The sequence below is a fragment of the Ranitomeya imitator genome, chromosome 2 (genome assembly GCF_032444005.1).
Source record: "Ranitomeya imitator isolate aRanImi1 chromosome 2, aRanImi1.pri, whole genome shotgun sequence".
NCBI lineage: Eukaryota > Metazoa > Chordata > Amphibia > Anura > Dendrobatidae > Ranitomeya > Ranitomeya imitator.
In genome coordinates this window covers 391,630,947-391,644,802 of record NC_091283.1, presented here as the reverse complement: position 1 = coordinate 391,644,802, position 13,856 = coordinate 391,630,947, and the positions used below count along the sequence as shown (strand labels likewise).

At 44.5% G+C, this 13,856-nt stretch overlaps 1 long non-coding RNA gene across 3 annotated transcripts in view; it reads left to right on the top strand.

The window, feature by feature from the left end:
* LOC138667056 (uncharacterized) overlaps window positions 1–13,856 on the top strand; it is a 37,753-nt gene that overhangs the window by 888 nt on the left and 23,009 nt on the right. The gene's annotated exons all lie outside the window — the stretch shown is intronic.

The following is a 13,856-nucleotide window of genomic DNA, read 5'->3' as shown; positions in this document are numbered from 1 at the left end:
GGTTTCCTCCGGGCACTCCGGTTTCCTCCCACACTCCAAAGACATACTGATAGGTAATGTAGATTGTGAGCCCCATCGGGGACAGCGATGATAATGTGTGCAACCTGTAAAGTGCTGTGGAATATGTTAGCGCTATATAAAAGATTATTATAATTTTTTTCATACATTTGTTAAGGCTCCTCGTAGAATCTAATGGAGATAAAAAAAAAAGCCCCAAAACCGCACGGATCAGCAGCATCTTTAGACTCTCAGTGATCAGAAGTTTTCTTGAAATCACATCCACTTTGCTCGAACAGTTAACTGCAGAAGAATTTCTGTAAAAAACAGCAGCAGAAGAAGCCCAGCATTTACGCTGCGTGTGAACACGGCCTATGTGTAGACGCAAAGTGGACGTGAGTCCATGAGATCTGCGCTCACTGTGCATCTGAAGGCGCTGCTGATCTGTGCGGTTTTGGTGCTTTTTTTTTTTCCCTATAAGCTTCTATGTGGAGACTGAGAAAAACTAATGTAAAAAACACTTGCATTTTTAAGCGTAGAAATAAAATCTGTTCTGTATTATTAAAAACAGCTTAAAAAACGCAGCTTCACATGTGCACCAAAAACACATCAAATAGCTAAATGCATTAAAAAAATGCAGCAAAAACACAGGTCTGCAAGGGTTAATTTGTTAGAAAAGTAAGAGGTAATGTTTATTAATTTTCTGTAGCTGAAAATATGTTAAAAATTCCATCCCGTATAGTTTTCTTTTCACAAACACTAACTCCATAGGCTTTTTCTTGCATCATACTTTGTCCCCTTTGCGTGACCTTTTGTGGATGATTTTGGATAGAAATTGATGGACGCTGTGATGCGATTTGCTGCTGTGAGCAGAGAAGATTTTCCTAACCCAGCTTTCATAGAGTCCACAGCATCCAATCATAGCAGATTTTTCATTTTACCTCAGCAGTCTTAGAAATGAAAGCTGCACTGTGATTGGTTGTTATGGGCAGTCAAGACAGATTTTGTTTTGTAGTCACATTTCATAACAGTGTGGTGCTATCCATAGCAACCAATCAGAGGGTAGCTTTCTTTTTACCTCACCAATACAAGAACTGGAAGCTGCACTGTATTGGCTATGGGGAGCAAAGGCAGATTTTCTTTTCGGGCTCATCTCCACTTGTGAGGAAAACGGACGAGTGCAATCCGATAAAAAAATCAGATTGCACTCGGACCAATGTTAATCAATAGGTGACATTCCATTTGCGATTTTTTTCTCAGCCGAAATCGGACTGAGAAAAATCTGTGTCGGCTGAGAAAAAAATCGCAGCATGCTGCGTATTGCTGCGATTCTCGGACGAGACTCGCCAATGCAAGTCAATGGGTGCGAGAAAAAAAACGCACAGCACTCGCACCATGCGAGTGCTGTCCGATTTTTACGCACCCATGTCCTTAGAAAAGCCGGCAATTCAGCGTAGAGTACAGTAAAATCACACTGACAGGTTAGATTAGAGTAGATATATACACATAGAATAGGTATATATACATATATATATATGTCAGGGAGACACCTATATATATATATATATTCATATTTAATGCAGCGTGAGATAGCTTTAAAGCTGGTAATTGAATTACCGGCTTTTGCTTTCTCCTTCACAAACCCGACATGATATGAGACCTGGTTTACATACAGTAAACCATCTCATATCACCATTTTTTTTGCATATTCCACACTACTAATGTCAGTAGTGTGTATATGCAAAATTTGGCCGTTCTAGCTAGTAAAATAAGGGGTTAAATGGCGGAAAAAATTGGCGTGGGCTCCCGCACAATTTTCTCCGCCAGAGTAGTAAAGCCAGTGACTGAGGGCAGATATTAATAGCCTGGAGAGGGTCCATGGTTATTGGCCCCCCCCTGGCTAAAAACATCTGCCCCCAGCCACCCCAGAAAAGGCACATCTGGAAGATGCGCCTATTCTGGCACTTGGCCACTCTCTTCCCATTCCCGTGTAGCGGTGGGATATGGGGTAATGAAGGGTTAATGCCACCTTGCTGTTGTAAGGTGACATTAAGCCTAATTAATAATGGAGAGGCGTCAATTATGACACCTATCCATTATTAATCCAATACTAGTAAAGGGTTAAAAAAAAACCACACACACATTATTAAAAATTAATTTATTGAAAAAATCACAAAGGCTGTTGTATTAATTTATTCTACTCTCAATCCACTCACTGAAGACCCTCGATCTGTAACAAAAAAAAAATAATAAACCAACAATATACATACCTTCCGAGGATCTGGCACGTCCAACGATGTAGATCCATCTGAAGGGGTTAAAATATTTTGCAGACACGAGCTCCGCTAATGCAGGATGCTCATTTCTGCAAAACCCCGGCGAATGAAGCTAAATATAGGTCAATGATCTATATTTAGCTTCATTTGCGGTGAGGCGCCCTCTGCTGGCTGTTCCTAGATCGTGGGAACTTTCCTAGAAAGCTCCCAGGCTCGAGTTCATATGAGGACAACCAGCAGAGGGCGCCCTCTTATGATCTCGAGCCTGGTGTGATTTTACTGTACTCTGCGCTAAATTGACGGCTTTTCTAAGGAGACGCGTGCGTAAAAATCGGACAGCAATACGGATGTCATACGGATGTTGCGATAAAAAAATCGCATGACACTCGCATGGCACTCGCATGGCACTCGCAGACGTTACATCAGTTTTTTCGGCCCGTAAATCGGACCGTTTTTTTCTCACACAAGTGGAGATGAGCCCTAAGGCTGGGTTCCCATTGCGTTATGGGACCGCGTTTAACTGTCAGCGTTGCACGGCGAAATTAACGCCCTGCAACGCGTCCGTTAACGCGCCCATTGAAGGCAATGGGAACGCGCTTCACTAGCGCGTGCCATGTTCGGCACGCGCTAGCGACGCACCGGTGATTCTTGGCGCGCCGCGGACGCTGCTTGCAGCGTCCGAGGCGCGCCCGCGGTCCGTTCGCCGCTCTCGCAGATCGGGGATCTGCGTGAGCGGGGACGTTACCGCGACCCCGACCGCAGCCCCATAGAAAACATTGAGTTAGCGCAATCCGCTAGCGCTAAACGGATTGCACTAACGCAATGTGACCCTAGCCTTAGACAGAGTACATAAGAGTGTGGTGATGTGCGTAACGCTATACTTTCAGTATTTAGTGGCTGTGGTGGATTAAGCTTCTGTTTCTGACAACGTGATCGAAATGGCTACAAAGGGGTGTCATAATCCACCGGACAACTTTTGCTACATTTGCAGTTGTTTTGTAGTGAAGAAATAAGGAAGGAACATTGTGGACTTTGTTAAAAAAAAGTGTGCTCTACGTACTTTGGTGGAAAACTATTTGATCAGGACGAGTTGTGGGCATCACATGTAATGTGTTCTGTTTGTAGAGCTGAAGTACGATAATGGTCTATAGCAGTGTTTCCCAAACTCCAGTCCTCACGGACCCCACAGGTCATGTTTTCAGGATTTCCATAGTATTGCACAGGTGAGAGAATTCCTGAGGGCTTGATGAAACTTCCATCACCTGCGCAATACTAAGGAAATCCTGAGAACATGACCTGTGGGGTCCGTGAGGACTGGAGTTTGGGAAACACTGGTCTATAGGGAAGAAAGATAGCTATTATTTTGGCTTGTCTATGATCTGGAATGAACAGGGAAATGATAGTGAGCTCTGCTACTTTTGTATGTGCAACGTGGAGGGATTCAACCTTCGAGATAAAAAGAAAACAATGTACCCCTATCTCCTGTCAGTGATTCGCCCTGTCCAGGAATATCTGTTCCTTTACCTTCGTAAAAACTTGAAGATACACCTGATTCAGAGCATGAAGAACAGGATTCTGCTGAAGACTCACACCAATCCAAACAAGCCACAGCTTTTTTCACAGCTCAAATTAAATGATTTAGGCATGGACTTGGACCTTCCTAAACATTCTGAAAAACTAGGCTCTAGACTAGAGATTAGAGAGCATTAAAATGCCTGGGTGCTCGTTAGTCGAACGGAGCAATTTCTAATGCTTGAATGCTTGTTTAAAGTAAGGAGTATTAGATCACTGCTGAGAACAATGGTGTCACACTTTTACTCCACTAAGGACTAACAATAAAACATTCCAAACTGATGAGAAATTGCATTTTACAGGAAAAAAAATGTTAAGAAACATTTTTTCCTGTATAATGACTTGTATATAAGGCAAAATTTAAAAAGGATTTATAAAAATGTGAGTGAACCATAACTGAATATAAAAATTTTTAGAAATTTCAGCGTAATTTATGAGAAAAGTAAGAAGTGCCAAAAATTAGAGACTTAGATTCAACATGTATTAGACATAAAGGAGGGTTTCATTTACAGTCTGTTCAAATTGTCATTTAGTGTTACTCCTAGACTCATAAAAGCTATGCCCTAAGTGTCAAAAATTACAAGCAGGGCCATTCATACACCTTTCAAGGCACCAACTATAGTACCTCATTCAAATATTAAGAAAGTGTAGTTGTGGTACATCTACACTCATAAAGGCACTGTGCACAGTGCAAAGCTGCCAAAAATTACAAACAGGGTCAACCATAAACCCTTCAAGGCACCATTTGGAATACTTCGTAAATAAATTAAAAAATTGTAGTTATGGCAGTTCTACACTCATAAAGCCAGGAAAAAATGATAAAGAGGGTCATCCAGTGACCCTTGAAGGCAACAGCCGGAGAGCCTCATTCAAATATTGAACATTAAAAATACTTTATGTGCTGCTGTCATCTGGTGGTGTGGAAAAGTGTGGGCTAATCCAGGCTTTGTTCATTTTTATCAGAGTGAGCCTGTCAGCACTTTCTGTTGACAGGCAAAGCATCTGTCTGTTATGACCATCCCCCGGAAGCACTAAAACCCACTCGGACAAGATGCTGGCAGCAGGGCAGTACAACACCTCCAAGGCATAGAGGGACAGCTCATGTTAGGTGTCCAGCTTTGAGACCCTATAGCTGAAGGTCGAAGAGGAATTAGAGAGTATGCTGGTTTTGTCAGCCAGGTATTGCTTGACCATCTTTAAAAACTTTTCCCTCCTTGTCAAAAATATCTGGTCGTCAGGGCATTGATGCTGGGAGGGTGCCTTTGACAGTGTACCCCTGCCTCTGCTGTACCTGATGTGTGTCTCACTCTGCTCTTCTCCCTGGTTGGGCAAGGAAGCATCCCCCTGCTGAAAGTGTTGTCTGATGGGATTTTTTTCAACATATTTTCCACAATGGACTTCTGGTATAGCAACATTTTAGTTGACCTCTCCACTTCAGGAAGGAGAGATGCAAGATTCTCCTTGTAGTATTGGTTTAGTGGGTTGAACAACCAGTACTATTTTTTGACCAAGCTGAATCTAACATGGCGGTCACGGGAAAGACAGCGGTAGATAATGTCGGCAATATGTGCCAAGGTCCTTACAGCCAACCCTTCCCTGTCTCCATGATGACTATTCTCCATCTCCTGCTCCTCCAACTCTTTCTCCTCATTTTCCTCCTCAGCCAATCCATATTGGAGAGACGTGATGAGGTTTGTGTGGGTACTAGCCTGTTGCGATATCCAGCTCCTGTTTCTCTTCCTCAGCCTCCACATCCTGATTGTTGGCTGGGCTAGGGAGTATCTCCCTGTTTCATGTCTTTCTCTATCTCCACCTGGTCCGCATACATAGCTTCATGTTTAATTCTGAGCAGCAACTGTTTAAGTAGGCACAGAAGCAGGATAGTTAGGCTGTGTGCACACGTTCCGTATTTTTCTTTTTTTCTCGTTTTTTTCGCTATAAAAACGTGAAAGAAATGCTAACATTAAGCATCCTATTTAATAGAATGCAATCCGCAATTGTTGTGCTCATACTGTGTTTTTTTCCGCAGCGGAAACGCATTGCGGAAAAAACGGAGCATGTTCATTAATTTGCGGAATCGCAGTGAATCCGCTCCCATAGACTTTTATTGGAACGCTTGAAATCCGCAATTATTAAAAATGTTTGCGGATTTCAACCGCCTTATCGGCAGTAAAAAACACCGCAAACCGGAAGTGACATGTGGCCATTCCATCATGTCCATCCCATCATGCCATGTCACATGCATCCAATAATCCAGGAATACGAGATCATTGTAGTCTTCCTGAATGATTCACGTCGACATGGAGTGGTATGACTGCATGGACCTGGATGTGCCGTTCATGATTAGTGTGGTAAGTATCTATGTGTGTGTCTGTGTCCGTGTGTGGTGTATGTGTGTTGTCAGACATAGGCCGATGGGAGTAGTAGTCTCATCGGCCTATGTCCGTTCCCTATCAGTAGTTGCAGCAGGCTCAGCTCAATGGGAGCAGTATTTCCCATCGAACTGTTCCTGCTTAAAAAAAAACAACCTGTTTTTTGTTTTTTTTTACATTTGTCCCCCCCCCCCCTTACATTTTGCCTCCCCCCCCTTAATACCCCTATTATATCTGCCCCTTTTATATATAATTTGACATGGGTCCAAATTTTATTTATTTCCCCTTTTTTTTACCCACAAAAAGGTTTCATTGGTGGCCAGTGGTTAAATTAGTATATAGTGTCCCAAAAAGTTTCATTGGTGGCAAGTGGTTAGATGAATAGTTTCTTTTTTTTATTCCCAAAAAAGTTTAATTGGTGGCCAGTGGTTACCTGTGAAAATAAATTATACATACCTGTCTCCTTCGATCACCACCTAAAATAAAAGAAAACAAACAAACCCATACTCACCTACACACCCAATTCTACGAATCCCTTGTCCAAAAAAAATAAAATAACAAACCACAATGTATACCTACCCTCCGCAGCATCCAAATTAAACGAGTGTTCCACGATGATCTACAGTTTAGAGCAGCCACATAACATGTGACTGCTCTAAACCGCAGCCGCCAATACAATGAATGGGGCCGCAAAGTGATCCCGTTCACTTTTTATTGAGTTCACCCAAATGCATGGGGAGGCTACCCTGAGATGAAAGTAATCATTCAGCAGTGGTTTACAGAGGGGCTGGTCGCATTAGCACCGATCCCGCTGTAAACTTTTTAACCCTTTCTGAAGGATTACTGCTTGGATCCTGACAGAACAGCGGAGAGGTATGGATAATTTTTTTTTTTTTTTTTACTCGTGTTTTTTTTTCAAATGGATGCTGTCCAATAAATTTGGTCAAAAAGTTGGTGTCGTTATTTAATTAAAATATATTTTTTTAAATGTTTGTCTTTCTTAACCCTTTATTAAAATTCTAGGGTTAATAATGGATAGGTGTCTTATTGACGCCTCTCCATTATTAACCCTGCTTAATGGCACCTTTCAATAGCACGGTGACATTAACTGTTGTGAATTCTGTTGTCGAACTCCCTCCTGTGGTCGTGAATGGTACTTCGGCGAGTTCTGTCCATGGACTCCCTCTGGTGGCTGTGAGTGAAGCTGCTGCTTCTGAGGTTCCTTACACAGGTGACGTGGTTTATCCTTTGGTTGGCTGCTCTATTTAACTCCACTCAGATCGTTACTCCATGCCAGCTGTCAATGTTCCTGCATTAGTTCAGTTCGCTCTTGGATCTTTCTGGTGACCTGTCTTCTCCAGCAGAAGCTAAGTTCCTGATAGTTATTATTTTGTTCATTGTTTCCTTGTCCAGCTGGTTATCATGATTTTGTCTTGCTAGCTGGAAGCTCTGGGATGCAGAGTGGCATCTCCGCACCGTTAGTCGGTGCGGAGGTCTTTTTGCACACTCTGCGTGGTCTTTTGTAGTTTTTTGTGCTGACCGCAAAGATACCTTTCCTATCCTCTGTCTGTTTAGTAAGTCTGGCCTCCCTTTGCTGAATCCTGTTTCATTTCTGTGTTTGTGACTTTCATCTTTACTCACAGTCAATATATGTGGGGGGCTGCCTTTTCCTTTGGGGAATTTCTCTGAGGCAAGGTAGGCTTTATTTTCTATCTCTAGGGCTAGCTAGCTCTTAGTGCTGTGAAGAGGCGTCTAGGGAGAGTCAGGAACGCTCCACGGCTATTTTTAGTTGTTGTGATAGGATTAGGGCCTGCGGTCAGCAGAGCTCCCACATCCCAGAGCTTGTCCTGTGTGAGTTTAACCATCAGGTCGTGCCGGGTGCTCCTAACCACCAGGTCATAACAGTACAGCTGGCCCAAAGTATTAATGCATCTCAATAGAGGGATAAGAGAAGTTCTGAGACCATTTTTTTTTCTTTGCACTGTGTTTTGTCTTTCTTTTCCCCTAAACCTTTGGGTGGTTCAGGACAGAGGTGTAGGTATGGACATTCAAGGTCTGTCCTCTTGTGTGGATCATCTCACTGCAAGGGTACAAAACATTCAAGATTTTGTGGTTCAGAATCCTATGTTAGAGCCTAGAATTCCTATTCCTGATTTATTTTCTGGGAATAGATCTAAATTTCTGAATTTCAAAAATAATTGTAAACTGTTTCTAGCTTTGAAACCCCGCTCCTCTGGTGACCCCGTTCAACAGGTAAAAATCATTATTTCTTTGTTGCGTGGTGACCCTCAAGACTGGGCATTTTCCCTTGCGCCAGGAGATCCTGCATTGTGTGATGTTGATGCGTTTTTTCTGGCGCTTGGATTGCTTTATGATGAACCAAATTCAGTGGATCAGGCAGAGAAAATCTTGTTGGCTTTGTGTCAGGGTCAGGATGAAGCGGAGGTGTACTGTCAGAAGTTTAGAAAGTGGTCTGTGCTTACTCAGTGGAATGAGTGTGCCCTGGCGGCAATTTTCAGAAAGGGTCTTTCTGAAGCCCTTAAGGATGTCATGGTGGGATTTCCCACGCCTGCTGGTCTGAATGAGTCTATGTCCTTGGCCATTCAAATCGATCGGCGCTTGCGTGAGCGCAAAGCTGTGCACCATCTGGCGGTATTCTCTGAGCATAGGCCTGAGCCTATGCAGTGTGATAGGACTTTGACCAGAGCTGAACGGCAAGAACACAGACGTCAGAATGGGCTGTGTTTTTACTGTGGTGATTCCACTCATGCTATCTCCGATTGTCCTAAGCGCACTAAGCGGTTCGCTAGGTCTGCCACCATTGGTACGGTACAGTCTAAGTTTCTTTTGTCCGTTACTCTGATTTGCTCTCTGTCGTCCTATTCTGTTATGGCATTTGTGGATTCAGGCGCTGCCCTGAATTTGATGGACTTGGAGTTTGCCAGGCGCTGTGGTTTTTTCTTGGAGTCCTTGCAGTATCCTATTCCATTGAGAGGAATTGATGCTACGCCTTTGGCCAAGAATAAGCCTCAGTACTGGACTCAACTGACCATGTGCATGGCTCCTGCACATCAGGAGGATATTCGCTTTTTGGTGTTGCATAATCTGCATGATGTGGTCGTTTTGGGGTTGCCATGGCTACAGGTCCATAATCCAGTGTTGGATTGGAAATCTATGTCTGTGTCCGGCTGGGGTTGTCAGGGGGTACATGGTGATGTTCCATTGTTGTCAATTTCGCCTTCCAATCCTTCTGAAGTCCCTGAGTTTTTATCAGATTACCGGGATGTATTTGAAGAGCCCAAGTCCGGTGCCCTACCTCCTCATAGGGATTGCGATTGTGCTATTAATTTGATTCCTGGTAGTAAGTTTCCTAAGGGCCGTCTGTTTAATTTATCTGTGCCAGAGCACGCCGCTATGAGGAGTTATGTAAAGGAATCCTTGGAGAAGGGTCATATTCGCCCGTCGTTGTCACCATTGGGAGCAGGGTTCTTTTTTGTGGCCAAGAAGGATGGCTCTTTGAGACCTTGTATTAATTACCGCCTTCTTAATAAGATCACAGTCAAATTTCAGTATCCTTTGCCGCTGTTGTCTGATTTGTTTGCTCGTATTAAGGGGGCTAGTTGGTTCACCAAGATAGATCTTTGAGGGGCGTATAATCTTGTGCGAATTAAACAGGGCGATGAATGGAAAACAGCACTTAATACGCCCGAGGGCCATTTTGAGTACCTGGTTATGCCATTCGGGCTTTCTAATGCTCCATCTGTGTTTCAGTCCTTTATGCATGACATCTTCCGAGAGTACCTGGATAGATTCATGATTGTATATTTGGATGACATTTTGGTCTTTTCGGATGATTGGGAGTCTCATGTGAAGCAGGTCAGAATGGTGTTCCAGGTCCTTCGTGCGAATTCCTTGTTTGTGAAGGGGTCAAAGTGTCTCTTTGGAGTTCAGAAGGTTTCATTTTTGTGTTTCATTTTTTCCCCTTCTACTATCGAGATGGACCCTGTTAAAGTTCAGGCCATTTATGATTGGACTCAGCCGACATCTGTGAAGAGCCTGCAGAAGTTCCTGGGCTTTGCTAATTTTTACCGTCGCTTCATCGCTAATTTTTCTAGTATTGCTAAACCGTTGACTGATTTGACCAAGAAAGGTGCTGATGTGGTCAATTGGTCCTCTGCGGCTGTAGAGGCTTTTCAGGAGTTGAAGCGTCGTTTTTCTTCTGCCCCTGTGTTGTGCCAGCCAGATGTTTCGCTCCCGTTTCAGGTCGAGGTTGATGCTTCTGAGATTGGAGCAGGGGCTGTTTTGTCGCAAAGAAGTTCTGATTGCTCGGTGATGAAACCATGTGCCTTCTTTTCTAGAAAATTCTCGCCTGCTGAGCGCAATTATGATGTTGGCAATCGAGAGTTGTTTGCCATGAAGTGGGCATTCGAGGAGTGGCGACATTGGCTTGAAGGAGCTAAACATCGCGTGGTGGTCTGGACGGATTACAAGAATTTGACTTATCTCGAGTCTGCCAAACGGTTGAATCCTAGACAGGCTAGATGGTCGCTCTTTTTCTCCCATTTTGATTTTGTGGTTTCATACCTTCCGGGATCTAAGAATGTGAAGGCTGATGCCCTGTCAAGGAGTTTTGTGCCTGATTCTCCGGGTGTTCCGGAGCCGGCGGGTATTCTTAAAGAGGGGGTAATTTTGTCTGCCATCTCCCCTGATTTGCGGCGCGTGCTGCAGAAGTTTCAGGCTGATAGACCTGATCGTTGTCATACGGAGAAACTGTTTGTCCCTGATAAATGGACTAGTAGAGTTATCTCTGAGGTTCATTGTTCGGTGTTGGCTGGTCATCCTGGAATCTTTGGTACCAGAGATTTGGTGGCTAGATCCTTTTGGTGGCCTTCTTTGTCACGGGATGTGCGTTCTTTTGTGCAGTCCTGTGGGACTTGTGCTTGGTCTAAGCCCTGCTGTTCTCGTGCCAGTGGGTTGCTTTTGCCCTTGCCGGTCCCGAAGAGGCCCTGGACGCATACTTCCATGGATTTTATTTCTGATCTCCCTGTTTCTCAAAGGATGTCGGTCATTTGGGTGGTTTGTGATCGCTTCTTTAAGATGGTCCATTTGGTACCCTTGTCTAAATTGCCTTCCTCCTCTGATTTGGTGCCATTGTTTTTCCAGCATGTGGTTCGTTTGCATGGCATTCCAGAGAACATAGTCTCGGACAGAGGTTCCCAGTTTGTTTCGAGGTTTTGGCGGTCCTTTTGTGCTAAGATGAGCATTGATTTGTCTTTTTCTTCGGCTTTCCATCCTCAGACTAATGGCCAAACCGAACGAACTAATCAGACTTTGGAAACATATCTAAGATGCTTTGTTTCTGCTGATCAGGATGATTGGGTGTCCTTCTTGCCTTTGGCTGAGTTCGCCCTTAATAATCGGGCCAGCTCTGCTACTTTAGTTTCTCCTTTTTTCTGTAATTCTGGTTTCCATCCTCGTTTCTCTTCAGGGCAGGTTGAGCCTTCGGACTGTCCTGGTGTAGATACGGTGGTGGACAGGTTGCAGCAGATTTGGACTCATGTGGTGGACAATTTGACATTGTCCCAGGAGAAGGCTCAACGTTTTGCTAACCGCCGGCGCTGTGCTAGTTCCCGACTTCGTGTTGGGGATTTGGTTTGGTTGTCATCTCGTCATGTTCCTATGAAGGTTTCCTCTCCTAAGTTTAAGCCTCGTTTCATTGGGCCATATAAGATTTCTGAAATTCTTAATCCTGTGTCATTTCGTTTGGACCTTCCAGCTTCTTTTGCCATCCATAATGTGTTCCATAGGTCGTTGTTGCGGAGATACGTGGCGCCTATGGTTCCCTCCGTTGATCCTCCTGCCCCGGTGTTGGTCGAGGGGGAGTTGGAGTATGTGGTGGAGAAGATTTTGGATTCTCGTGTTTCGAAACGGAAACTCCAGTACCTGGTCAAGTGGAAGGGTTATGATCAGGAAGATAATTCCTGGGTTTTTGCCTCTGATGTTCATGCTGCCGATCTAGTTCGTGCCTTTCATTTGGCTCATCCTGATCGGCCTGGAGGCTCTGGTGAGGGTTCGGTGACCCCTCCTCAAGGGGGCGTACTGTTGTGAATTCTGTTGTCGAACTCCCTCCTGTGGTCATGAATGGTACTTCGGCGAGTTCTGTCCATGGACTCCCTCTGGTGGCTGTGAGTGAAGCTGCTGCTTCTGAGGTTCCTTACACAGGTGACGTGGTTTATCCTTTGGTTGGCTGCTCTATTTAACTCCACTCAGATCGTTACTCCATGCCAGCTGTCAATGTTCCTGCATTAGTTCAGTTCGCTCTTGGATCTTTCTGGTGACCTGTCTTCTTCAGCAGAAGCTAAGTTCCTGATAGTTATTATTTTGTTCATTGTTTCCTTGTCCAGCTGGTTATCATGATTTTGTCTTGCTAGCTGGAAGCTCTGGGATGCAGAGTGGCATCTCCGCACCGTTAGTCGGTGCGGAGGTCTTTTTGCACACTCTGCGTGGTCTTTTGTAGTTTTTTGTGCTGACCGCAAAGATACCTTTCCTATCCTCTGTCTGTTTAGTAAGTCTGGCCTCCCTTTGCTGAATTCTGTTTCATTTCTGTGTTTGTGACTTTCATCTTTACTCACAGTCAATATATGTGGGGGGCTGCCTTTTCCTTTGGGGAATTTCTCTGAGGCAAGGTAGGCTTTATTTTCTATCTCTAGGGCTAGCTAGCTCTTAGTGCTGTGAAGAGGCGTCTAGGGAGAGTCAGGAACGCTCCACGGCTATTTTTAGTTGTTGTGATAGGATTAGGGCCTGCGGTCAGCAGAGCTCCCACATCCCAGAGCTTGTCCTGTGTGAGTTTAACCATCAGGTCGTGCCGGGTGCTCCTAACCACCAGGTCATAACAATTAACCCCTTATTACCCCATATCCCATCGCTACTCAGGAGTCGGAAGAGAGAGGCTAAGTGCCGGAAAAGGTGCATCTTGCAGGTGCGCCTTTTCTGGGGTGGATGGGGGCAGATGTTTTTAGCCAGGGAAGGGGGGGGGGGGGGCAAATAAACATAGTCCCTCTCTAGGCTAATAATATCTGCCCTCAGTCACTGGCTTTCCCCCTCTGGCGGTGAAAATTGCGCAGGAGGCCACGCCATTTTTGGGGGTTAGGGATAGGGTCAGGGCAAGGGATAGGGTTGGGGTTATGGTTGGGGCTAGGGTTGTGGTAAGTGATAGGGTTGGGGATAGGGTTAGGGTTGGGGCGAGGGTTAGGGTTTGACTTGGGGCTAGTGTTGGGATCAGGGGTGTGTTGGGGTTAGGTTTGTAGTTATAATTGGGGGGTTTCTACTGTTCAGGCACATCAGGGGCTCTGCAAACGCGACATGGCGTCTGATCTAAATTACAGCCAATTCTGCATTTCAAAATTAAAATGGTGCTCCTTCCCTTCCGAGCTCAGTCGTGAGGCCAAACTGGTTTGCCCCCACATATGGGTTATCAGCGTACTCAGAACAAATTGGACAAAAACTATTGGGGTCAAATTTCTGCTGTTACCCTTGTGAAAATACAAAACTGGGGGCATGAAAATCATTTTTGTGGAAAAAAAAAAAGATTTTTTATTTTCACGGCTCTGAATTATAAAATGTAGTGAAACACTTGGGG